Source organism: Dipodomys merriami, unplaced genomic scaffold, assembly GCF_024711535.1.
Source record: "Dipodomys merriami isolate MVZ:Mamm:240054 unplaced genomic scaffold, mDipMer1.0.p SCAF_40, whole genome shotgun sequence".
In the NCBI taxonomy this organism is placed as follows: Eukaryota; Metazoa; Chordata; class Mammalia; order Rodentia; family Heteromyidae; genus Dipodomys; species Dipodomys merriami.
In genome coordinates this window covers 3,037,123-3,062,125 of record NW_027205604.1, presented here as the reverse complement: position 1 = coordinate 3,062,125, position 25,003 = coordinate 3,037,123, and positions in this window count along the sequence as shown.

The window sequence follows — 25,003 nt, the reverse complement described above, 5'->3', positions numbered from 1 at the left end:
AACGGGAAGCAGATATATCCAGTCCGCTGGCAGTGTCCTACGGGGACCAGCCTATTTGGCTGCCACGCCTGAATGTTTGCAACCGCGCCAGAGCTAGGCAGGCGCAATTGTAGCGCAATGCAAACTGCATAACCTGGCCAAATTCCACCGGTGTACAAGAAACCACGGGGGATTTACAAGGAGATATTCACCCGGAACAGCCGGAGGCCAGCCGGCAGCAAGATTCCAGAATCCTTCCTAAGAAGCCTTGAAAGCAGAGAAACGCTCCTATGTTGCAATAATTCAGAACCCCATTCTGAGTGTAACCGACAGAGGTCATTCTGCTGCACACAACCGTGGACTAATCAGAGCCATACGTAGTCAGTGCCATGCATAGTGCTGGATGGACAGTGGTGGCGTGCCAAACAACTGAGCTCTAGTTCTCAAAATTTTCACATAGTGCCATAAGGTGAGGTTCAACTTACTGCTCCGGTTGAGTAGAGTGTAGACCTCAAAGCCGGAATCAGTAGCACTGACCTGCGAAGAACGGGAAGCAGATATACCCAGTCCGCTGGCAGGGTCCTATGGGTCCCAGCCTATCTGGCTGCCACGCCTGAATGTTTCCAACCGCGGCAGAGCTAGGCAGGCGCAATTCTGCAGCAATGCAAACTGCATAACCTGGACAAATTTCACGGGTGTACAAGAAACCACGGGGGATTTACAAGGAGATGTTCACCCGGAACAGCCGGAGGCCTGCCGGCAGCAAGATTGCAGAATTCTTCCTATGAAGCCTGGAAAGCAGTGAAACGGTCCTATGTTGCAATAACTCAGAACCTCATTCTGAGTGTTCCCGGCAGAGGTCATTCGGCTGAACAGAACAGTGGACTAATTAGAGCCAGATGTAGGCAGTGGCGTCCATTGTACTGGATGGACAGTGGTGGCGTGCCCAACAACTGAGCTCTAGTTCTCAACACTTTCACAAAGTGCCATCAGTTGAGGTTCAACTTAGTGCTCCGCTTTAGTAGAGTGTAGCCGTCAAAGCTGGAATCAGTAGCACTCAGGTGAGAAGAACGGGAAGCAGATATACCCAGTCCGTTGGCAGTGTCTTATGCGGACCAGCCTATCTGGCTGCCACGCCTGAATGTTTGCAAGCGCCGCAGAGCTAGGTCGGGGCAATTGTGCAGCAATGCAAACTGCATAACCTGGCCAAATTTCACGGGTGTACAAGAAACCACGGGGCATTTACAAGGAGCTGTTCACCCAGAACAGCTGGAGGCCTGACGGCAGCAAGATTACGGAATTCTTCCTAAGAAGCCTTGAAAGCAGTGAAACGCTCCTATGTTGCAATAACTCAGAACCTCATTCTTAGTGTTCCCGGCACAGGTCATTCGGCTGAACACAACCGTGGATTAATCAGAGCCATATGTAGGCAGTGCCATCCATAGGGCTGGATGGACAGTGGTGGCGTGCCAAACAACTGAGCTCTAGTTCTCAAAACTTTCACATAGTGCCATAAGGTGAGGTTCAAATTACTGCTCCGGTTGAGTAGAGTGTTGACCTGAAAGCAGGAATCAGTTGCACTCAGTTGAATAGAACAGGAAGCAGATATACCCAGTCCGCTGGCAGTGTCCTACGGGGCCCAGGCTTTCTGCCTGCCACGCCTGAATGTTTGCAACCGCGGCAGAATTAAGCAGGCGAAATTGTGCAGCGATGCAAACTGCATAACCTGGCCAAATTTCACGGGTGTACAAGAAACCACGTGGAATTTACAAGGAGATGTTCACCCTGAACAGCCTGAGGCTTGCCAGCCGCAAGATTCAAGAATTCTTCCTAAGAAGCCTGGAAAGCAGTGAAACGCTCCTATGTTGCAATAACTCAGAACCTCATTCTGAGTGTTCCCGGCAGAGGTCATTCGGCTGAACACAACCGTGGACTAATTAGAGCCAGATGTATCCAGTGTTGTCCATAGTGCTGGATGGATAGTGGTGGCGTGCCAAACAACTGAGCTCTAGTTCTCAACACTTTCACAAAGAGCCATCAGTTGAGGTTCAACTTACTGCTCTGGTTGAGTAGAGTGTAGCCGTCAAAGCTGGAATCAGTAGCAATCATGTGAGAAGAACGGGAAGCAGTTATACCCAGTCTGCTGGCAGTGTCCTACGGGGAAGAGCCTTTCTGACTGCCACGCATGAATGTTTGCAAGCGCCGCAGAGCTAGGCAGGCTCAATTGTGCAGCAATGCAAACTGCATAACCTGGCAAAATTTTAAGGGTGTACAAGAAACCACGGAGGATTTACAAGATGTTCACCCGGAAGAGCCGAGGCCTGCCCGCAGCAAGATTCCGGAATCTATCCTAAGAAACCTTGAAAGCAATGAAACTCTCCTATGTTGCAGTAACTCAGAACCTCATCCTGAGTGTTCCCGGCAGAGGTCATTCGGCTGTACACAACCGTGGACTAATTAGAGCCAGATGTAGGCAGTGCCGTCCATAGTGCTGGATGGACACTGATGGCGTGCCAAACAACTGAGCTCTAGTTCTCAACACTTTCACAAAGTGCCATCAGTTGAGGTTCAACTTAGTGCTCCGGTTTAGTAGAGTGTAGCCGTCAAAGCTGGAATCAGTAGCACTCAGGTGAGAAGAACGGGAAGCAGATATACCCAGTCCGTTGGCAGTGTCTTATGCGGACCAGCCTATCTGGCTGCCACGCCTGAATGTTTGCAAGCGCCGCAGAGCTAGGTCGGGGCAATTGTGCAGCAATGCAAACTGCATAACCTGGCCAAATTTCACGGGTGTACAAGAAAACACGGGGGATTTACAAGGAGATGTTCACCCGGAACAGCCGGAGGCCTGCCGGCAGCAAGATTCCGGATTTCTTCCTGAGAAGCCTTGAAAGCAGTGAAACGCTCCAATGTTGCAATAACTCAGAACCTCCTTCTGAGTGTTCCCGGCAGAGGTCATTCCGCTGAACACAACCGTGGACTAATTAGAGCCAGATGTAGGCTGTGCCGTCCATAGTGCTGGATGGACAGTGGTGGCGTGCCAAACAACTGAGCTCTAGTTCTCAACACTTTCACAAAGTGCCATCAGTTGAGGTTCAACTTACTGCTCCGGTGGAGTAGAGTGTAGCCGTCAAAGATGGAATCTGTAGCACTCAGGTGAGAAGAACAGGAAGCAGATATACCCAGTCCGCTGGCAGTGTCCTACGGGGACCAGCCTATCTGGCTGCCATGCTTGAATGTGTGCAACAGCGGCAGAGCTAGGCAGGCGCAATTGTGCAGCAATGCAAACTGCATGAGTTGGCCAAATTTCACGGGTATAGAAGAAACCACTGGGGATTTGAGGTCATTCCTCTGAACACAACCGTGGCTAATTAGAGCCAGATGTAGGCAGTGCTGTACAGAGTGCTGGATGGACAGTGGAATCGTGTCAAGCAACTGAGCTCTAGTTCCCAACACTTTCACAAAGTGCCATCAGTTGAGGTTCAACTTACTGCTCCGGTTGAGTAGAGTGTAGCCGTCAAAGCTGGAATCAGTAGCACTCAGGTGAGAAGAACGGGAAGCAGATATACCCAGTCCGCTGGCAGTGTCCTACGGGGCCAGCCTATCTGGCTGCCACGCTTGAATGTTTCCAACCCCGGCAGAGCTATGCAGGAGCAATTGTTCAGCAATTCAAACTGCATAACCTGGTCAATTTTCACAGGTGTACAAGAAACCACGGGAATTTACAAAGAGATGTTCACCCGGAACAGCCGGAGGCCTGACCACAGCAAGATTCCGGAATCCTTCCTAAGAAGCCTTGAAAGCAGCGAAACGCTCCTATGTTGCAATAACTCAGAACCTCATTCTTAGTGTTCCCGGCAGAGGTCATTCCGCTGAACACAACCGTGGACTAATTAGAGCCAGATGTAAGCAGTGCCGTCCATAGTGCTGGATGGACAGTGGTGGTGTGCCAAACAACTGAGCTCTAGTTCTCAACACTTTCACAAAGTGCCATCAGTTGAGGTTCAACTTACTGCTCCGGTTGAGTAGAGTGTAGCTGTTAAAGCTAAAATCAGTAGCAATCAGGTGCGAAGAACGGGAAGCAGATATACCCAGTCCGCTGGCAGTGTCCTACGGGGACCAGATTATCTGGCTGCCACGCCTGAATTTTTGCAACCGCGGCAGAGCTAGGCAGGCACAATTGTGCAGCAATGCAAACTGGATAACCTGTCCAAATTTCACGAGTGTACAAGAAACCGCGGTGCATTTACAAGGAGATGTTCACCCGGAACCGCCGGAGGACTGCCGGCAGCAATATTCCGGTATCCTTCCTAAGAAGCCTGGAAAGCACTGAAACGCTCCTATGTTGCAATAACTCAGAAACTCATTCTGAGTTTTCCAGGCAGAGGTCATTCGGCTGAACACAACCGTGGACTAATTAGAGCCAGATGTAGGCTGTGCCGTCCATAGTGCTGGATGGACAGTGGTGGCGTACCAAACAACTGAGCTCTAGTTCTCAACACTTTCACAAAGTGCCATCAGTTGAGGTTCACCTTACTGCTCCGGTGGAGTAGAGTGTAGCCGTCAAAGCTGGAATCAGTAGCACTCAGGTGCGAAGAACAGGAAGCAGATATATCCAGTCCGCTGGCAGTGTCCTACGGGGACCAGCCTATCTGGCTGCCATGCTTGAATGTGTGCAACAGCAGCAGAGCTAGGCAGGCGCAATTGAGAGGCAATGCAAACTGCATAACTTGGCCAAGTTTCACGGGTGTACAAGAAACCACGGGGGATTTACAAGGAGATGTTCACCCGGAACAGTCGGAGGCCTGCCAGCAGCAAGATCCCGGAATTCTTCCTAAGAAGCCTTGAAAGCAGTGAAACGCTCCTATGTTGCAATTACTCAGAACCTCATTCTGAGTGTTCCCGGCAGAGGTCATTCGGATGAACGCAACTGTGGACTAATTAGAGCCAGATGTGGGCAGTGCCGTCCATAGTGCTGGGTGGACAGTGGTCGCGTGCCGAACAAATGAGCTCTAGTTCTCAACACTTTCACAAAGTACCATAAGTTGAGGTTCAACTTACTGCTCCGGTTGAGTAGAGTGTAGCCGTCAAAGCTGGAATCAGTAGCACTCAGGTGAGAAGAACGGGAAGCAGATATACCCAGTCCGCTGGCAGTGTCCTACGGGGCCAGCCTATCTGGTTGCCACGCTTGAATGTTTCCAACCGCGGCAGAGCTAGGCAGGAGCAATTGTTCAGCAATGCAAACTGCATAACCTGGTCAAATTTCACGGGTGTACAAGAAACCACGGGGGATTTACAAAGAGATGTTCACCCAGAACAGCCGGAGGCCTGACCACAGCAAGATTCCAGAATCCTTCCTAAGAAGCCTTGAAAGCAGTGAAACGCTCCTATGTTGCAATAACTCAGAACCTCATTCTGAGTGTTCCCGGCAGAGGTCATTCCGCTGAATACAACCGTGGACTAATTAGAGCCAGATGTAAGCAGTGCCGTCCATAGTGCTGGATGGACAGTGGTGGTGTGCCAAACAACTGAGCTCTAGTTCTCAACACTTTCACAAAGTGCCATCAGTTGAGGTTCAACTTACTGCTCTGGTTGAGTAGAGTGTAGCTGTTAAAGCTAAAATCAGTAGCAATCAGGTGCGAAGAACGGGAAGCAGATATACCCAGTCCGCTGGCAGTGTCCTACGGGGACCAGATTATCTGGCTGCCACGCCTGAATTTTTGCAACCGCGGCAGAGCTAGGCAGGCACAATTGTGCAGCAATGCAAACTGGATAACCTGTCCAAATTTGACGAGTGTACAAGAAACCGCGGTGCATTTACAAGGAGATGTTCACCCGGAACCGCCGGAGGACTGCTGGCAGCAATATTCCGGTATCCTTCCTAAGAAGCCTGGAAAGCACTGAAACGCTCCTATGTTGCAATAACTCAGAAACTCATTCTGAGTTTTCCCGGCAGAGGTCAATCGGCTGAACACAACCGTGGACTAATTAGAGCCAGATGTAGGCTGTGCCGTCCATAGTGCTGGATGGACAGTGGTGGCGTGCCAAACAACTGAGCTCTAGTTCTCAACACTTTCACAAAGTGCCATCAGTTGAGGTTCAACTTACTGCTCCGGTGGAGTAGAGTGTAACCGTCAAAGCTGGAATCAGTAGCACTCAGGTGCGAAGAACGGGAAGCAGATATATCCAGTCCGCTGGCAGTGTCCTACGGGGACCAGCCTATCTGGCTGCCATGCTTGAATGTGTGCAACAGCGGCAGAGCTAGGCAGGCGCAATTGAGAGGCAATGCAAACTGCATAACCTGGCCAAGTTTCACGGGTGTACAAGAAACCACGGGGGATTTACAAGGAGATGTTCACCCGGAACAGCAGGAGGCCTGCCGGCAGCAAGATTCCGGAATTCTTCCTAAGAAGCCTTGAAAGCAGTGACACGCTCCTATGTTGCAATAACTCAGAACGTCATTCTGAGTGTTCCCGGCAGAGGTCATTCGGATGAACACAACTGTGGACTAATTAGAGCCAGATGTGGGCAGTGCCGTCCATAGTGCTGGGTGGACAGTGGTGGTGTGCCAAACAACTGAACTCTCGTTCTCAACACTTTCACAAAGTGCCATCAGTTGAGGTTCAACTTACTGCTCCGATTGAGTACAGTGTAGCCGTCATAGCTGGAATCAGTAGCACTCAGTTGATTAGAACGGGAAGTAGATATACCCAGTCTGCTGGCAGTGTCCTACATGGACCAGCCTATCTGGATGCCACGCCTGCATACTTCCCAAGGCTATCTACAAATTCAACGCGATACCTATCAAAATTCCACCCTCATTCTTCAAGGAAATAGAAGAGGCATTCCTAAAATTCATATGGAACAATAAAAAACCCCGAATAGCAAAAACGCTCCTCAACGGAAAGAACACTGCTGGAGGAATATCAATACCAAATTTCAAACTCTACTCTAAAGCCATAATAATCAAAACAGCTTGTTATTGGTATAAGAACAGACCTCGGGACCAATGGAATAGAATTGAAAACCCAGAAATGAACCTACAGACCTATAGCCATCTAATCTTCGATAAAGAAGCTAAAACAATAGAATGGAAGATAGACAGACTCTTCAGTAAATGGTGCTGGCAATATTGGTTAACTACATGTACAAAACTAAAGCTAGATCCTTATATATCACCCTGCACCAGAATCAACTCCAAATGGATCAAAGACCTTGAACTCAATTCAGACACTCTGAAAACATTACAGGATGGAATAGGAGATACCCTAGGTCTCCTTGGCTCAGGTCGAAATTTTCTGAATAGAGACCCGGAAGCACAACAAATCAAAGAAAGGTTGGACAAATGGGATTGCATAAGATTGCAGAGCTTCTGCATGGCAAATGACATAGCTAGCAAGATCAATAGAAAGCCCACCGATTGGGAGAAGATCTTTACTAGCCATACAACGGACAAGGGTCTCATATCTAAAATATACTTGGAACTCAAAAAATTAAACCCCCCAACAACAAATTGGCAAAGAAACAACTGCCCAATAAATAAGTGGGCGAAAGACTTAAAGAGAAGCTTCTCTGAAGAAGAAAGAAGGATGGCCAATAGACACATGAAGAAATGTTCAACATCCCTAGCCATAAAAGAAATGCAAATCAAAACAACATTGAGATATCACCTCACTCCAGTTAGAACAGCAAAAATCAAGAACTCTAACAACAACAGATGCTGGAGGGGATGTGGACAGAAAGGAACCTTACTTCATTGTTGGTGAGAATGTAAACTTGTTCAACCACTTTGGAAAGCAGTATGGAGGTTCCTCAAAAGTCTTCACATAGATCTCCCCTATGATCCAGCAATCCCACTTTTGGGCATTTACCCAAATGTTTACAAACAAGACCACATTAAAGCTACCAGCACAACTATGTTTATTGCAGCATTATTTACCATAGCTAAGATATAGAACCAACCCAGATGCCCCTCAGTAGATGAATGGATCAAGAAAATGTGGTATATATACACAATGGAATTCTATGCCTCCATCAGAAAGAATGACATTTCCCCATTTGTTAGGAAATGGAAAGGTTTGGGAAAAATTATATTAAGTGAAGTAAGCCAGGCCCAAAGAAGCATAGGTCCCATAGGGTTAGGTTTAGTGTTAGGTTGAGGGTTAGGGTGAGGGTTAGGGTTAAGGTTAGGGTTAAGGAGAGGGTTACGGTGAGGGTTAGGGTGAGGGTTAGGGTGAGGGTTAGGGTGAAGGTGAGGGTTAGGATTAGGGTGAGGATTAGGGTTAGTGTGAGGGTTAGGGTTAGGATTAAGTTTTGGGTGAGGTCTAGGGTGAGGGTGAGCATTAGGGTAGGGGTTAGGTTTAGGGTTAGGGTGACGGTTAGATTGAGGGGTAGTGTTAAGTTTAGGGTTAGGGTAAGGGTTAGGGTGAGTGTTAGGGTGAGAGTGAGGTTAGGGTTAGTGTCAGTGTTATGATGAGTGTTAGGGTGATGGTTAGGTTTAGGGTTAAGTTTTCGGTTAGGGTGAGGGTGAGGGTTAGGATTACGGTTAGGGTTATTTTCAGGGTTATAGTTAGGGTGAGGGTTAGAGTTAGGGTAAGGGTTTGGATGAGGGTTAGGCTGAGGGATAGGGTTAGGGCTAGGATTAGAGATAATGTGAGGGTTAGGGTTAGGATTAGTGTTAGGGTGAGATTAAGGGTGTGGGTGAGGCTTTGGGTTGTTTGAGGGTTAGAGTTAGGGTTAGGGTGAGGGTTAGGGTGAAGGTTAGGATTAGGGTTAGGGTGAGGGTGAGGTTTAGGGTTAGGGTTATGTTTAGAGTGAGGGTAAGGTTTAGGGTGAGGGTTAGGGTGAGGTTGAGGGTTAGGGTAAGCATTAGTGTAAGGGTGAGGGCTAGGGTGAGGTAGAGTGTTAGGGTTAGGGTTAGGGGTAGGGTGAGGATTATTGTTAGGGTGAGGGTTAGATGGAGGGTTAAGCTGCGGGGTAGATTTAGGCATATGGTGAGTTTTAGGTTTAGTGTGAGGGTTAGGGTTAGGGTTAGGCTTAGTTTTAGGGTGAGGGTAAGGGTAAGGGTTAGGGTGAAGGTTAGGGTTAGGGTTAGGTTTAGGATTCAGGTGAGGTTGAGGGTGAGGGTTAGGGTGAGGGTGAGGGTAAGGGTGAGAGTGAGGGTTAGGGTTAGGGTGAGGGTGAGGGTGAGTGTGAGGATTAGGGTTAGGTTTAGGGTTAGGCTGGGGGTGAGTGTGAGGGTTAGGGTTAGGTTTAGGGTTTGGATTATGGTTAGGGTTAGGCTGAGGGTGAGGGTGAGGTTGAGGGTGAGGGTTACTGTTAGGGTTAGGGTGAGGGTTCGGGTTAGTGTGAGGGTTAGGGTGAGCCTTAGGGTTAGGGTTGGTGTTAGGGTGAGGGTGAGGGTTAGGTTTCGTGTGAGGGTTAGGACTAGGGTTATTGTTAGGGTTAGGGGTAGTGTTAGGGTTAGGTTAGGGTGAGGATTAGGGTTAGGGTTAGGTTTGTGGTTAGGGTTAGCATGAGGGCTAGGGTGAGGTTGAGGGTTAGGGTGAGGTTTAGGGTGAGTTTGAGGGTTTCGGTTAGGTAAGGGTTAGGGTTAGGGTTAGGGTGAGTATTATGTTGAGGGTTAGGGTTAGGGTTAGGATTAGGGTAAGTTGTAGGTTTAGGGTTAGGGTTAGGGTTAGGGTTAGGGTTAGGGTTAGGGTGAGGGTTAGTTTGAAGGTTAGGGTGAGGGTTACAGTGAGGGTTAGGGTTAGGGTTAGGGTGAGGTTAAGGGTTAGGGTGAGGGTTAGGGTGAGAGTGAGGGTTAGGGTTAGCATGAGTGTTATGGTGAGTGTTAGGGTGAGGATTAGGTTTAGGGTTAAGGTTAATTTTTGGGTGAGGGTGAGGTTTAGGGTTAGGGTAAGGGTTAGGTTTAGGGTTAGAGTTAGGGTGAGGGTATGTATGAGGGTTACAATGAGGGTTTGGGTTAGGGTTATGTTGAGGGTTAGGGTTAGTGTGAGGGTTAGGGTTAGGGCTAGGGTTCGGGTTAGGGTGAAGGTTAGGGTTAGGGTTAGGGTTAGGATGAGGGTGAGGGTTAGGGTTGGGGTTACGGTGAGGGTAAGTGTTAGAGTGAGGGTTAGGCTAAGGTGAGGTTTAGTGTTAGCATTAGGGTTAGGGTGAGGGTGAGGGTTAGGATTTGCATTAGGGTAAGTGCGAGGGCTAAGGTGAGGGTGAGTGTTAGGATTAGGGTTACTGACAGGGTGAGGTTTAGGGTTAAGGTTGGGGTTAGAGTGAGGGTTTGGCTGAGGAGTAGGGTTAGGGATATGGTGAGTTTTAGGTTTAGTGTGAGGGTTAGGGTTAGGGTTAGGGATAGGTTTAGGTTGAGGGAAAGGGTAAGGGTTAGGGGGAGTGTTAGGGTGAGGGTTAGGGATAGGATGATGTTTAGGTTTAGGGTTAGGATTAGGGTGAGGGTGAGGGTGAGGGTTAGGGTTTGGGTGAAGGTAAGAGGTGAGGGTGAGCGTTAGGGTAAGTCTTAGTGTTAGTGTTAGGGAGATGTTTAGTGTGAGGGTGAGGGTTAGGGTGAAGGTCAGGGTTAGAATTGGGGTTAGGGTTAGGGTTAGGTTTAGGCTGAGGGTGAGGGTGAGGGTTACGTTTAGGGTTAGGGTGAGGGTTAGGATTAGTGTGAGGGTTAGGGTGAGGTGAGGGTAAGGGTTAGGGAGAGGGTTAGGGTCAGGATGAGGGTTAGGGTTAGTGTTAGGTTTAGTGGGAGGGTTAGGGTGAGGGTTAGGTGGGGGTTAGTTTCAGTGTGAGGGTTAGGGTTAGGTTTATTCTTAGGGTTAGTGTTAGGTTTAGTGTTAGGGTTACGGTTAGGGTGAGGGTGAGGATTAGTTTTGGGGTTAGGGTTTGGGTGAGGAGTAGGTTTCCGGTTTGGGTGTTGTTTAGGTTTACTGTGAGGGTTAGGGTTAGGGTTATGGTTAGGGTTAGGTTTAGGGTGAGGGTGAGGGTTAGGGTTAGGTTAGGGTTAGTGTTAAGCTTAGGGTGACGCTGGGTTTTAGGTTTAGGATTACTGTTAGGGTTAGGTTTAGGCTGAGGGTGAGGGTGAGGGTGAGTGTGAGGGTTAGGGTTAGGGTTAGATTTAACGTTAGGGTGAGGGCTAGGGTGAGGTTGAGGGTTATGGTGAGGGTGAGGGTGAGGGTTTCAGTTAGGTAAGTGTTAGGGTTAGGTTTAGGGTGAGTATTAAGTTGAGAGGGATGTTTAGGATGAGGGTGAGGGTTAGGGGAGGGTGAGTGTTCGGGTGATTTTTATGGTGAGGGTGAGGGTTAGGATGAGGGTGAGTATTATGGTGAGGGTTAGGGTTAGGTTATGGGAAAGGGTTAGGTTTAGGGTGAAAATTAGGGTGACAGTGAGTGTTAGGGTAAGGGTGAGGGTGAGGTTTAGGGTTAGGGTTAGGTTTAGAGTGAGGGTTAGGGTTAGGGTGAGGGTTAGGGAGAGGGTGTGGTTTAGGGTTAGCATTAGGGTAAGAGTGAGGGCTAGGGTGAGGGTGAGTTTTAGGTTTAGGGTTAGGGATAGGGTGAGGATTAGGGTTAAGGTTAGGGTTAGGTTTAGAGTGATGGTTAGGCTGAGGGGTAGAGTTAGAGATATGGTGAGTTTTAGGTTTAGTGTGAAGGTTAGGATTAGGGTTAGGTTTAGGGTGAGGGTAAGGGTAAGGGTTAGGGTGAGGGTTAGGGTGAGGTTTAGGGTTAGGGTTAGGATTAGGATGAGGGTGAGGGTTAGGGTGAGGGTGAGGGTAAGTGTGAGAGTGAGGGTTAGGGTTAGGGTTAGGGTGAGGGTGAGGGTTAGGGTTAGGATTAGGGTTGGGTTTAGGGTTAGGCTGAGGGTGAGGGTGAGGGTTAGGCTTAGGGTTAGGATTAGGGTTAGGGTTAGGGACAGGCTGAGGGTGAGGGTGAGGGTGAGTATTACTGTTAGGGTTAGGGTTAGGGAGAGATTTAGGATGAGGGTGAGGGTTAGGTTTAGGGTTAGTGTGAGGTTTAGGGTGAGGGTTAGGGTTAGGGTTAGTGTTAGGGTGAGGGTGAGGGTGAGGGTTAAGTTTAGTGTGAGGGTCAGGGTTAGGGTTATTGTTAGGGTTAGGGTTAGTGTTAGTGTTAGAGTTATGGTTAGGGTGAGTGTTTCATTTAGGGTTAGGTTTAGGGTTAGGGTTAAAGTGAGGCTAGTGTGAGGTTGAGGGTTAGGGTCAGGGTGAGGGTGAGAGTGAGGGTTTCGGTTAGGGTTAGGGTTAGGATTAGGGTGAGTGTGAGGGTTGGGGTTAGGGTTACTGTTAGGGGGAGGGTAAGGGTTAGGATGAGGGTGAGTGTTAGGGTTAGGGTTAGGTTTAGGGTTAGGGTTAGGTTGAGGGCTAGGGTGAGGTCAAGGGTTAGGGTGAGGGTGAGGGTGAGAATGAGGGTTTCGTTTAGGGTTAGGGTTAGGAATAGGGTGAGGATTAGGGTTAGGGTTAGGGTTAGAGTGAGGGTTAGGCTGAGGGGTAGGGTTAGAGATATGGTGAGTTTCAGGTTTAGTGTGAGGGTTAGGGTTAAGTTTAGGGTCAAGTTTAGGGTGAGGGTAAGAGTTAGGATGAGTTTTAGGGTTAGGTTGAGGGTTAAGGTGAGTTTGAGGGTTTGTCTTACCCTTAGTGTAAGGGAGAAGGGTAGGGTGAGGTTGAGTGTTAGGGTTAGAGTTTGGGATAGGTTGAGGATTATTGTTAGGGTTAGGGTTAGAATGAGAGTTAGGATGAAGGGTAGGTTTAGGGATATGGTGAGTTTTAGGTTTAGTGTGAGGGTTAGGGTTAGGGTTATGGTTAGGTTTAGGGTGAGGGTAAGGGTAAGGGTTAGGATGAAGGTTATGGTGAGGGTTACGGTTAGGGTGAGGGTTAGGGTTAGGGTTAGGATTAGGGTTTGGGTTAGGGTTAGGGTTAGGCTGAGGGTGAGGGTGAGGGTGAGGTTGAGGGTTTCTGTTAGGCTTAGGGTGCGGGTTAGGGTTAATGTGAGGGTTAGGTGAGGGTGAGGGCTAGGGTGAGGGAGAGTTAGGGTGATGTGGAGGGTTAGGGTTAGGGTTAGTGTGAGGGTTAGGGTTAGTGTTATTGTTAGGGTTAGGGTTAGGGTTAGTGTTAGTGTTAGGGTTAGGGTGAGGGTTAGGGTTATGGTTAGGTTTAGGGTTAGGGTTAGGGTGAGGGCTAGGGTGAGGTTGAGTGTTAGGGTGAGGCTGAGGGTGAGAGTGAGGTTTTCGGTTAGGTAAGGGTTAGGTTTACAGTTCGGGTGAGTATTTGGGTGAGGGTGAGTTTTTGGTGAGTGTTAGGGTTATGGTGATGTTTAGGGTGAGGGTGAGTGTTAGGGTGAGGATGAGGGTTTGGATGAGGGTGAAGGTTATGGTGCCAGTAAGGGTTAGGTTTAGGGTGAGGGTTAGGTTGACTGTGAGGGTTACGGTGAGGATGAGGATTCGGGTTAGTGTTAGGGTGAGGGTGAGGGTTAGGGTTAAGGTTAGGGTGAGGTTTAGGGTAAGGTGTAGGGTTTGGGTTAGGGTGAGGGTTAGGTTTAGCGTGAGTTTTAGGGTTAGGATGAGGGTTAGGGTGAAGTCTAGGGTGAGGGTGATGGTTAGGGTTAGGGTTAGGGGTAGGGTGAGGGATAGGTTTAAGGTTAGGGTGAGGGTTAGAATGAGGGGTAGGGTTAGTGTTAGGGTGAGGGTAAGGGTTAGGGTGAGGGTTTGGGTGAGTGTTAGGGTTACCGTGAGGGTTAGGCTTAGGGTGAGGGTATGTATGAGTGTTAGGATAAGGGTTAGGGTTAGGGTTAGGGTTAGGGTTAGGGTTAGGGTGATGTTAAGGTTTAGGGTGAGGCTTTGGGTGAGGGTGAGTGTAAGGATTAGGGTTAGGGTTAGGGGGAGGGTTAGGGTGAAGGTTAGGGTTAGTGTTAGGGTTAGGATGAAGGTGAAGGTTAGTGTGTGGTTTAGCGTGAGGGTGAGGGTTAGGGTTAGCATTAGGGTTAGGGTGAGGGTGAGGGTTAAGATTTGCATTAGGGTAAGGGTGAGGGCTAAGGTGAGGGTGAGTGTTAGGTTTAGGGTTATGGATAGGGTGAGGATTAAGGTTAGGCTTAGGGTTAGAATGACGGTTAGGCTGAGGGGTAGGGTTAGGGTTATGATTAGTTTTAGGTTTAGTGTGAGGGTTAGGGTTAGGGTTAGGGTTAGGTTTAGGTTCAAGGAAAGGGTAAAGATTAGGGTGAGCATTAGGGATAGGGTGAGGTTTAGGGTTAGAGTTAGGATTAGGGTGAGGTTGAGGGTGAGAGTTACAATGAGGGTGAGGGTAAGGGTGAGGGTGACGGTTAGGTAAGGGTTAGGGTTAGGGTTAGGGTGAGGGTAAAGATTTGGGAGAGGGTTAGGGTAAGGGTGAGGGTTAGGGTAAGGGTGAGGGTTAGGGTTAGGGTTAGGGTTAGTGTGAGGGTTAGGGTGAGGGTTAGGTTTAGGGTGAGGGTTAAGCTGAGGCTTAGTTTCAGTGTGAGGTTAGGGTTAGGTTTAGTGTTAGGGTTAGTGTTAGGGTTAGGGTTCAGGTTATGGTTAGGGTGAGGGTTTGGGTGAGGGGTAGATTTTGGGTTAGGGTGTTGCTTAGGTTTAGTGTGAGGGGTAGGGTTAGGGTTATGGTTAGGGTTAGGGTTATGGTGAGGGTGAGGGTGAGGGTTAGGGTTAGGTTAGGGCTATGGTGAGGGTGGGGATTAGGGTTAGGTTTAGAGTTAGGGTTAGGTTTAGGCTGAGGGTGAGGGTGAGGTTTAGTGTGAGGGTTAGGGTTAGGGTTAGGTTTAGGGTGAGGTCTAGGGTGAGGTTGAGGGTTATGGTGAGGGTGAGGGTGAGGGTTTCATTTAGTTAAGGGTTAGGGTTAGGGTGAGGATTAGGGCGAGGGTGATGTTTAGGATGAGGGTGAGGGTTAGGGTGAGGGGAACGGTTAGGGTGATGTTTAGTGTGAGGGTGAGGGTTAGCGTGAGGGTGAGGATGAGGGTGAGATTGAGGGTTAGGTTGTGGGTAAGGGTTATGTTTAGGGTGAGATTTAGGTTGACAGTGAGTGTTAGGGTAAGGGTGAAGCTGAGGTTTAGTTTTCAGGTTAGGTTTAGAGTGAGGGTTAGGGTTAGGGTGAGGGTTAGGGTTAAGGTGAAGGTTAGGGTGATGTTGTAGGTTAGGGTTAATATTAGGGTTAGGGTGAGTTTGAGGATTAGTGTTAGCATTAGGGTAAGGGTGAGGGCTAGGGTGAGGGTGAGTGTTACGATTAGGGTTAGGGATAGGATGAGGATTAGGGTTAGGGTTAGGTTTAGAGTGAGGGTTAGGCTGAGGGGTAGGGTTAGGAATATGGTGAGTTTTAGGTTTAGTGTGAGGGTTAGGATAAGGGTTAGTATTAGGGTGAGGGTAAGGATAAGTGTTAAGGTGAGGTTTAGGATTAGGGTGAGGGTGAGGGTTAGGGTGAGAGTGAGGGTAAGAGTGAGATGGAGGGTTAGTGTGAGAGTGAGGGTTAGGGTGAGGGTGAGTGTTATGGTTAAGGTAAGCGATTGGGTGAGGATTAGGGTTAGGGTTAGGTTAGGCTGAGGGGTAGGGTTAGAAATATGGTGAGTTTTAGGTTTAGTGTGAGGGTTAGGGTTAAGTTTAGGGTTAGGTTTAGGGTGAGGGTAAGGGTTAGGGTGAGGGTTAGGGTTAGGGTTATGGCTAGGGTGAGGGTTAGGGTTTGGGTGACGGTGAGGTTTAGGGTGAGGGTGAGGTGATGGTGAGGGTTAGGGTGAGGGTGAGGGTGAGGGTTAGGTTTAGGGTTAGGGTGAGGGTGAGGGTGAGGGTTAGAGTTAGGATTAGGTTAGGATTAGGGATAGGCTGATGGTGAGGGTGAGGTTAGGGTTAAGTTTAGGGTTAGGGTTAGGGTTAGGGTTAGGGTAAGGTGGAGGGTGAGGGTGAAAGTGAGGGTTACGGTTAGGGTGAGGGTGAGGGTTAGGGTTAGTGTGAGGGTTAGGGTGAGGGTGAGGGTAAAGCTTAGGAAGAATGGTTATGGTGAGGGTGAGTGTTAGGGTTAGGTTTAGGGTTAGTGTGAGGGTTACTTTGAGGGTTAGGGTTAGGGTTAGGGTTAATGTTAGGGTTAGGGTGAGGGTGAGGTTGAGGGTGAGGGTGAGGGTTAGGGTTAGGGAGAGGTTTAGGGATGGGATTAGGTTTAGGTGGTGGGCTAGGTTGAGGCTGAGGGTGAGGGTTAGGGTTAGGGTGAGGGTGAGGGTTAGGGTTATGGTTAAGTTGAAAGTTTTCATGAGGTATAGGCTTAGGGTTGGGGTGAGGGTTTGGGTTTAGTGTGAGAGTAAGAGTTAGGGTTATTGTTTGGGTTAGGGTGAGGGTGAGGGTGAGGGTTAGGGTGAGCGTGAGGGTGAGGGTGAGGGTGAGGGTTTGGGTGTGTGTAAGGGATAGGTTTAGGTTGAGAGTTAGGGTGACGGTGAGAGTTTGGGTGAGGGTTAGTGTTAGGGTGAGGGTTAGGGTTAGGATTAGGTTTAGCTTGAGGGTTAGCGTAAGGGGTAGGGTTAGGTTTAGCATGAGGGTTAGGGTTAGTGTGAGGGTTAGGGTTAGGGTTAGAGTGAGGATTAGGGTGAGGGTAAAGGTTAGAGTGAGGGTTAGGTTGAGGGTGAGGGTTAGCTTTAGCGTTAGGCTTAGGGTGAGGGTTAGGATTAGGGTTAAATTTAGGGTTAGGGTGAGGGTTAAGGTTAGGGTTAGGGTTACGCTGAGGGTTAGGGTTAGGGTGTGGGTTAGGGAGAGGATTAGGGTTAGGGTGAGGTTGAGGGTGAGGGTTAGGGTAAGCTTAAGGTTTAGGGTGAGGTTGAGGGTGAGGTTTAGGGCTAGGGTTAGTGTTAGAGTTAGGGGGAGGATGTGGGTGAGGGTAAAGGTTAGGATTAGGGTTAGGCTTAGGGTTAGGCTGAGGATGAGGTTTAGGGTGAGGTTTAATGTTAGGTTGAGGGTTAGGGTTAGGGTTAGGGTGACGTTGAAGGTGAGGGTTAGTGTTAGGATTACGGTTAGGGTTAGAATTAGGCAGAGGGTGAGGGTGAGAGTGAGGGTGAGGGTTAGGCTTAGGGTTAGGGTGAGGTTTAGGGTTAGTATGAGGGTTTGATTGACGGTGACGGTATGGGTTAGGGTGAAGGTTAGGGTGAGGGATAGGGTGAGGGTGAGGTTTAGGTTTAGGGTTAGGGTTAGGGTGAGGGTTAGGTTGAGGGTTAGGGTTAGGGTGAGGGTTAGGGTTAGGGTTAGGGTTAGGGTTAGGGTGAGGGTAAGTTTTACGGTGAGGGTTAGGGTGAGGGTGAGGGTTAGGGTTAGCTTTAGGGTTAGGGTGAGGGTTAGGATTAGGGTTAGGTTTAGGGTGAGGGTGAGGATGAGGGTTAGGGTTAGGGTTAGGGTTAGGCTGAAGGTTAGGTTTAGGGTGAGTGTTAGGGTTAGGATTAGGATTAGGATGAGGATTAGGATTAGGATGGGGATGAGGGTGATGGTTAGTTTTAGGGTTAGGTTTTGTGTTAGGGTTAGGGTTAGGGTGAGGATGAGGGTGAGGGTTAGGGTTAGGTTTAGCGTGAGGTTTAGGTTTTGGGTGAGAGTTATGTTTTGTTGAAGGGTGAGGGTGAGAGTGAGGATGAGGGTGAGGGTGATTGTGAAGGTTAGGGTTAGGGTTAGGCTTAGGGTGAGGGTGAGGTTGACAGTGAGGGTTAGGATTAGGGTTAGGCTGAGGGTGTGGTTGAGGGTTAAGTTTCGGGTTAGGGTGAGGGTTAGGGTTAGTGTGAGGGTTAGGTTGAGGGTGAGGGTAAAGTTAGGGTGAGAGTTAGGGTGAGGGTGAAGGTTAGGGTAAGGCTTAGCATTAGGGTGAGGGTTAGGGTGAGGGTTAATGTTAAAGTGAGCGTTAGGTTTAGGTTTAGGGTTAGGGTTACGATTAGGGTGAGGGTTAGGGGTAGGATTAATGTTAGGGTGATGGCTAGGCTGAGGGTTAGGTTTAGGGTTAGGGTTAGGGTGAGGCTTAGTTTCAGTGTGAGGGTTAGGGTAAGGATTATTGTTAGGGTTAGGGTTAGGGTTAGGGTTAGGTTTAAGGTTTAGTTTATGGTTAGGGTGAGGGTTTGGGTGATGGGTAGGTTTTGGGTTAGGGTGTTGCTTAGGTTTAGTGTGAGGGTTAGGGTTAGTGTTATGGTTAGGTTTAGGGTTAGTGTGAGGGTGAGGGTGAGGGTTAGGGTTAGGTTAGTCTTATGGTGAGGTTGGGGATTAGGGTTAACATTAGGGTTAGGGTTAGGTTTAGGCTGTGGGTGAGGGTGAGGTTTAGTTTGAGGGTTAGGGTTAGGGTTAGGATTAGGTTTAGGGTGAGGGCTAGGGTGAGGTTGAGGGCTAGGTTGAGGTTGAGTGTTACGGTGAGGGTGAGGGTGAGGGTTTCAGTTAGATAACGGTTAGGGTTAAGGTGAGGATTAGGGTGAGGGTGATATTTAGGATGAGGGTGAGGTTTAGGGTGAGGGTGAGGGTGAGGGTTTGGGTGATGTTTAGGGTGAGGGTTAGGGTGAGGGTGAGGTTGAGGGTTAAATTGTTGGTAAGGTATATGTTTAGTTTGAGTGTTAGGTTGACAGTGAGTGTGAGGGTAAGGGTGAGGCTGAGGTTTAGTGTTCGGGTTAGGTTTAGAGTGACGGTTAGGGTTAGGGTGAGGGTTAGGGTTAAGGTGAGGATTAGGGTTAGGTTGAAGGTTAGGGTTAGTATTGGGGTTAGGGTGAGGTTGAGGATTAGGGTTAGCATTAGGGTAAGGTTGAGGGCTAGGGTGAGGGTGAATGTTAGGTTTAGGGTTAGGGATAGGGTGAGGAATAGGGTTAGGGTTAGGTTTAGAGTGAGGGTTAGGCTGAGGGGTAGGGTTAGGAATATGGTGAGTTTTAGGTTTAGTGTGAGGGTTAGGATAAGGGTTCATTTTAGGGTGAGGGTAATGATAAGGGTTAAGGTGAGGTTTAGGGTGAGGGTTAAGGTTAGGGTTAGGGCGAGGGTTAGGGTTTGGGTTAGGATTAGGGTGAGGGTGAGGGTTAGGGTGAGAGTGAGGGTAAGGGTGAGAGTGAGGGTTAGAGTGAGAGTGAGGGTTAGGTTGAGGGTGAGTGTTAGGGTTAGGGGTAGGGATAGGGTGAGGATTAGGGTTAGGGTTAGGGTTTGAGTGAGGGTTAGGCTGAGGGGTAGGGTTAGAAATATGGTGAGTTTTAGGTTTAGTGTGAGGGTTAGGGTTAATTTGAAGGCTAGGTTTAGGGTGAGGGTAAGGGTTAGGGTGAGAGTTAGGGTGAGGGTGATGGTGAGGGTTAGGGTGAGGGTGAGGTGTTGGTGAGGGTTAGGGTGAGGGTGAGGGTTAGGGTTAAGATTAGGTTAGGATTAGGGATAGGCTGAGGTTGAGGGTGAGGTTAGGGTTAAGTTTAGGGTTAGGGTTAGGGTTAGGGTAAGGTGGAGGGTGAGGGTGAAGGTGAGTGTTATGGTTAGGGTGAGGGTGAGGGTTAGGGTTAGTGTGAGGGTTAGGGTGAGGGTGAGGGTAAAGCTTAGGAAGAATGGTTATGGTGAGTGTGAGTGTTAGGGTTAGGTTTAGTGTTAGTGTGAGGGTTAGGTTGAGGGTTAGGGTTAGGGTTAATGTTAGGGTTAGGGTGAGGTTTAGGGTTAGGATTAGGGTTAGGTTGTGGGCTAGGTTGAGGGTGAGGTTAAAGGTTCGGGTTAGGGTGAGGGTGAGGCTTAGGGTTATGGTTAAGTTGAAAGTTTTCGTGAGGTGTAGGCTTAGGTTTAGGGTGAGGGTTTGGGTTTAGTGTGAGAGTAAGGGTTAGGATTATTGTTTGGGTTAGAGTGAGGGTGAGGGTACAGAGAAGGGTGAGGGTGAGGGTTTGGGTGTGTGTAAGGGTTAGGTTTAGGTTGAGAGTTAGGGTGACGGTGAGAGTTAGGGTGAGGCTTAGGGTTAGGATTAGGTTTAGCGTGAGGCTTAGCGAAAGGGGTAGGTTTAGGGTGAGGGTGAGGGTTAGGGGTAGTGTGAGGTTTAGGGATAGGGTTAGAGTGAGCATTGGGGTGAGGGTAAGGGTTAGAATGAGGGTTAGGTTGAGGGTGAGGGTTAGCTTTAGTCTTAGGCTTAGTGTGAAGGTTAGGGTTAGGGTTAGGTTTAGGGTTAGGGTGAGGGTTAAGGTTAGGGTTAGGGTTAGGCTGAGGGTTAGGGTTAGGGTGTGGGTTAGGGATAGGATTAGGGTTAGGGTGAGGTTGAGGGTGAGGTTTAGGGTTAGGGTTAGGGTTAGGGTGAGTTTGAGGGTGAGGTTTAGGGTTAGCGTTAGGGTTAGATTTAGGGTGAGGATGTCGGTGAGGGTTAGGGTTAGGATTAGGGTTACACTTAGGGTTAGGCTGAGGGTGAGGTTTAATGTTAGGTTGAGGGTTAGGGTTAGAGTTAGGGAGTCGTTGAAGGAGAGGGTGAGTGTTAGGATTAAGGTTAGGGTTAGAATTAGGCAGAGGGTGAGGGTGAGGGTGAGGGTGAGGGTTAGGCTTAGGGTTAGGGTGAGGTTTGGGGTTAGTATGAGGGTTTGGTTGACGGTGATGGTATGGGTTAGGGTGAAGGTTAGGGTGAGGGATAGGATGAGGGTGAGGTTTAGGTTTAGGGTTAGTATTAGGGTGAGGGTTAGGTTGAGGGGTAGGGTTAGGTTTAGGGTGATGGTTAGGGTTAGGGTTAGGGTTAGGTTGAGGGTAAGGTTTATGGTGAGGGTTAGGGAGCGGGTGAGGGTTAGGGTTAGCTTTAGGGTTAGGTTGAGGGTTAGGGTGAGGGTTAGGATTAGGGTTAGGTTTAGGGTGAGGGTGAGGATGTGGGTTAGGGTTAGGTTTAGAGTTAGGCTGAAGGTTAGGGTTAGGGTGAGAGTTAGGGTTAGGGTTAGGGTTAGGGTTAGGATGAGGGTGAGGGTGATGGTTAGGGTTAGGTTTAGGGTTTGTGTTAGGGTTAGGGTTATGGTGAGGGTGAAGGTGAGGGTTAGGGTTAGGTTTAGCGTGAGGTTTAGGTTTTGGGTGAGAGTTAGGTTTTGTTGTAGGGTGAGGGTGAGGATGAGGGTGAGGGTGAGTGTGAAGGTTAGGGTTAGGTTTAGGCTTAGGGTGAGGGTGAGGTTGACAGTGAGGGTGAGGATTAGGGTTAGGATTAGGGTTAGGCTGAGGGTGTGGGTGAGGGTGAGGGTTAAGGTTCGGGTTAGGTTGAGCATTAGGGTTAGTGTGAGGGTTAGGTTGAGTGTGAGGGTAAAGTTAGGGTGACAGTTGGGTGAGGGTGAGGGTTAGGGTAAAGCTTAGCATTAGGTTGAGGGTTCGGGTTAGGGTTAGTGTTAAGGTGAGCGTTAGGGTTAGGTTTATGGTTAGGGTTACGATTAGGGTGAGGGCTAGGGTTAAGATTAGGGTTAGGGTGATGGCTAGGCTGAGGGTTAGGTTTAGGGTTAGGGTTAGGTTGAGGGTTAGGTTTAGTGTGAGAGTTAGGGATAGGTTTAGGATTACGGTTAGGGTGAGGGTAACGGTTAGTGTGAGAGTGTGGGTTAGGGTTAGCGTGAGTGTTAGGGTGACGAGTGGGTGAGGGTTAGGGTGACGGTAAGGGTGAGGGTGCGGTTTAGGGTTACATTAAGGGTTAGGGTGAGAGTGAGGGTGAGGGTGAGGGTTAGGATTAGGGTTAGGGTTAGGGTTAGGCTGAGGGTGAGGGTGAGGTTTAGGGTTAGGAATAGTGTTAGGGTTAGGTTTACGATTTGGGTTAGCTTGAGTGCTAGGTTGAGGTTGAGGTTTAGGTTTAGGGTTAGGATTAGGGTTAGGGTGAGATTAAGGGTTAGCCTGATGGTTAGGGTGAGAGTGAGGGTTAGAGTTAGCATGACCGTTTGGGTGAGTGTGAGGTTGAGGGTTAGGGTTAGGGTGAGGCTAAGGGTGTAGGGTTAGGGTTAGAGTTAGGGTGAGGGTGAGGGTGCGAGTTAGGGTTGGGCTTACGGTGAGGTTTAGGGTTAAGGTTATGGTTAGGTTTAGGATGAGTGTAAGGGTGAGGGGTAGGGTTAGGGTAAGGGTGAGTTTTAGGGTTATGGTTAACGGTTAATGGTTACGGGGAGTGAGAAGTTTTGGTTGAGGGTGAGGGTAAGGTTTGGGTGAGGTTTAGTGTGAGGGTTCGGGTTAGTGTTGGGGTGAGGGTTAGGGTGAGTGTTAGGGTGAGGGTTAGGGTTAGGGTTAGGGTGAGGGTTAGAGTGAGGGTAAGGGTTAGGTTGAGGTTTAGGGTGCAGGTGAGGTCAGGGTTAGCGTGAGTGCCAGGGTTAGTTTTAGGGTGAGGGTGAGGGTAAGATTTAGGGTTAGGGTTAGGTTGAGGGTTAAGGTTAGGGTTAGGGTTAGGGGTAGGGTGAAGGTGAGGTTGAGGGTAAGGGTGATGGTGAGTGTGAGGGTGAGGGTTAGGGTTAGGATGAGAGTGAGGTTGAGGGTTAGGGTTAGGATTAGGGTTAGGGTTAGGCTGAGGGTGATGGTTAGGGTAAGGTTTAGGGTTAGGGTGAGTGTTAGGGATAGGTTGAGGGTTAGGGTTAGGGTTAGGGTTAGGTTTAGTGTGAGGGTTAGGGTTAGCGTGAGTGTTATGGTGATTGTTAGGGTGAGAGTTAGGGTTAGGTTTAGGGTTAAGATTACAGGGTGAGGGTGAGGTTTACGGTTAGGGTTAGGGTGAGGGTTAGGTTGAGGATGAGGGTTAGGGTTAGGGTTAGAGTGAGGGTTAGTTTGAGGGTAAGGGTTAGGGTGAGGTTTAGGGTGAGGGTGAGGATGAGGGTCAGAGTTAGTTTTAGTGTTAAGGTTAGGGTGAGGTTGAGGGTGAGGGTTAGGGTTAGGGTTAGTGTGAGGGTTACGGTTAGGGTGAAGGTGAGGGTTAGGGTTAGGGTTATCGGTAGGGTGAGGGAAAGTTTTGAGGGTTATGTTTAGGGTTAGGTTGAGAGTTAGGGTTAAGTTTAGTGTCAGGGTTTCGGTTGGGGTTAATGTTAGTGTTAGGGTTAGGGTTTGTGTTAGGGTTAGGGTTAGGGTGGAGGTTAAGGTGAGGTTGAGTTTTAGGGCTAGGGTGAGTGTTAGGGTTAGGGTGAAGGTTTGGGTTACGATTAGGTTTAGGCTGATGTCTAGGATGAGGGTGAGGTTTAGGGTTAAGGTTAGGGTAAGGTTTAGCTTTAGGGTTACGGTGAGGATTAGGGTGGGGTATAGGGTTAGAATTAGGGTGAGGGTTAGGCTTAGTATGAGGGTTATGCTTAGGGTTAAGGTTAGGGTGAGGGTGTGGGTACGGTTTAGGCTGAGGGTTAGGGTGAGATTGAGGGTTAGGGTTAGCATGTGTGTTATTTTTATTTTTAGGGTGAGAGTTAGAATTAGGGTAAGGGTTAGGGTTACAGTTAGGGTGAGGTTGAGGTTTAGGGTTAGAGTTAAGGTTAGGGTGAGGGTGAGGGTGAGGGTTATGGTAAGGGTTAGGGTGTGGGTTAGGGTGGGGTTGAGGGTTAGGTTTAGGGTTAGGGTAGTGTGAGGGTGAGGGTGAGGGTGAGTGTTATGGTTAGGATTAGGGTTAGGGTGAGGGTAAGGGTTAGCATTAGGGTGATGTTTAGGGTGAGGTTGAGGGTTAGGGTGAAGGTGAGGTTTAGGGTTAGGTTTAGGGTGAGGGTTTGGGTGAGTGTTAGGGTTAGGGGTAGGTTGAGGGTGAGGGTGAGGGTGTGTGTTATGGCTAGGGTTAGGGTTAGGCTGAGGGTGAGGGTGAGAGTGAGGGTGAGGGTTAGGGCTAGGGTGAGGGTTATGGTTAGTGTGAGGGTTTGGTTGAGGGTGAGGGTTAGGGTTAGGGTTAGGATTAGGGTTAGATTGATTGCTAGGTTTAGGGTTAGGATTAGGTTGAGTGTGAGGGTTAGGGTTAGGATTAGGGTTAGGTTTACGGTTAGGCTGAGTGTGAGTGTGAGGGTGAGGGTTAGGATTTGGTTTAGGGTTAGGCTGAGTGTGAGGGTTAGGGTGAGGGTGAGTGTTAATGTTAGGGTTAGGGTGAGGGTTAGGGTTAGTGTGAGGATAAGGGTGAGGTTGAGTGTAAGGTTTAGGGAGATTGTTAGGGTGAGAGTGAGGATTAGGGTTAGGTTTAGGGTTAGTGTGAGGTTTAGGGTGAGGGGTAGGTTTAGGGTTAGTGTTAGGGTGAGGGTTAGTGTCAGGGTAAGGGTTACAGTTAGGCTTAGGGTGAGGGTGAGGTTAGGGTGAGTGTGAGGGTAAGGGTTAGGGTGAGGTTTGGGGTAAGGGTGAGTGTTAGGTTTAGCATTAGGTTTAGGGTGAGGTTGAGAGTGAGCATTAGGGTTAGGGTTAGGGTGAGAGCTAGGGTGAGGGTGAGGGTTAGGGCTAGGGTTAGGGATAGGTTGAGGATTAGGGTTCGGGTTAGGGTATGGGTGAGCATTAGGCTGAGTGGTAGGGATTGGGGCAGGGTGAGGGTAAGGGTTAGGGTGAGGGTTAGGGTGAGGGTGAGGGTTAGGTTTAGCATTAGGGTTAAGGTGAGGGTGAGTGTTAGGGTTAGGGTGAGGGCTAGGGTGAGGGTGAGTGTTAGGGTTAGGGTAAGGGATAGAGAGAGGGTGAGGGTGAGGGTTAGGTTTAGGATTAGGGTTAGGGTTAGGGTTAGGCTGAGGGTGAGGTTTAGGGTGAGGGTGAGAGTTAGGGTTAGGGTAACTGTTAGGGTAAGTATTAGGATGAGGGTTAGGGTTAGGGTTAGGATGAGAGATAGGGTGAGGTTAGGTTTAGGGTGAGGGTTAGGGTAAGGGTGAGGGTTAGGTTTAGGATTTGGTTTAGGGTGAGGTCTAGGGTGAGGGTGAGTGTTAGGGTTAGGGTAACCGTTAGGGTAAGTGTTAGGGTGAGGTTTAGGTTTAGGGTTAGGATTAGGGTTAGGGTGAGAGATAGGGTGAGGGTTAGGGTTAGGGTGAGGATTTGGGTTAGGGTGAGGGTTAGGTTTAGGATTTGGGTTAGGGTGAGGTCTAGGATGAGGGTGAGGGTTAGGGTTAGGGTTTGGGTAAGGGTTAGGTTTAGGGTTAGGGTGAGGATTAGAGTG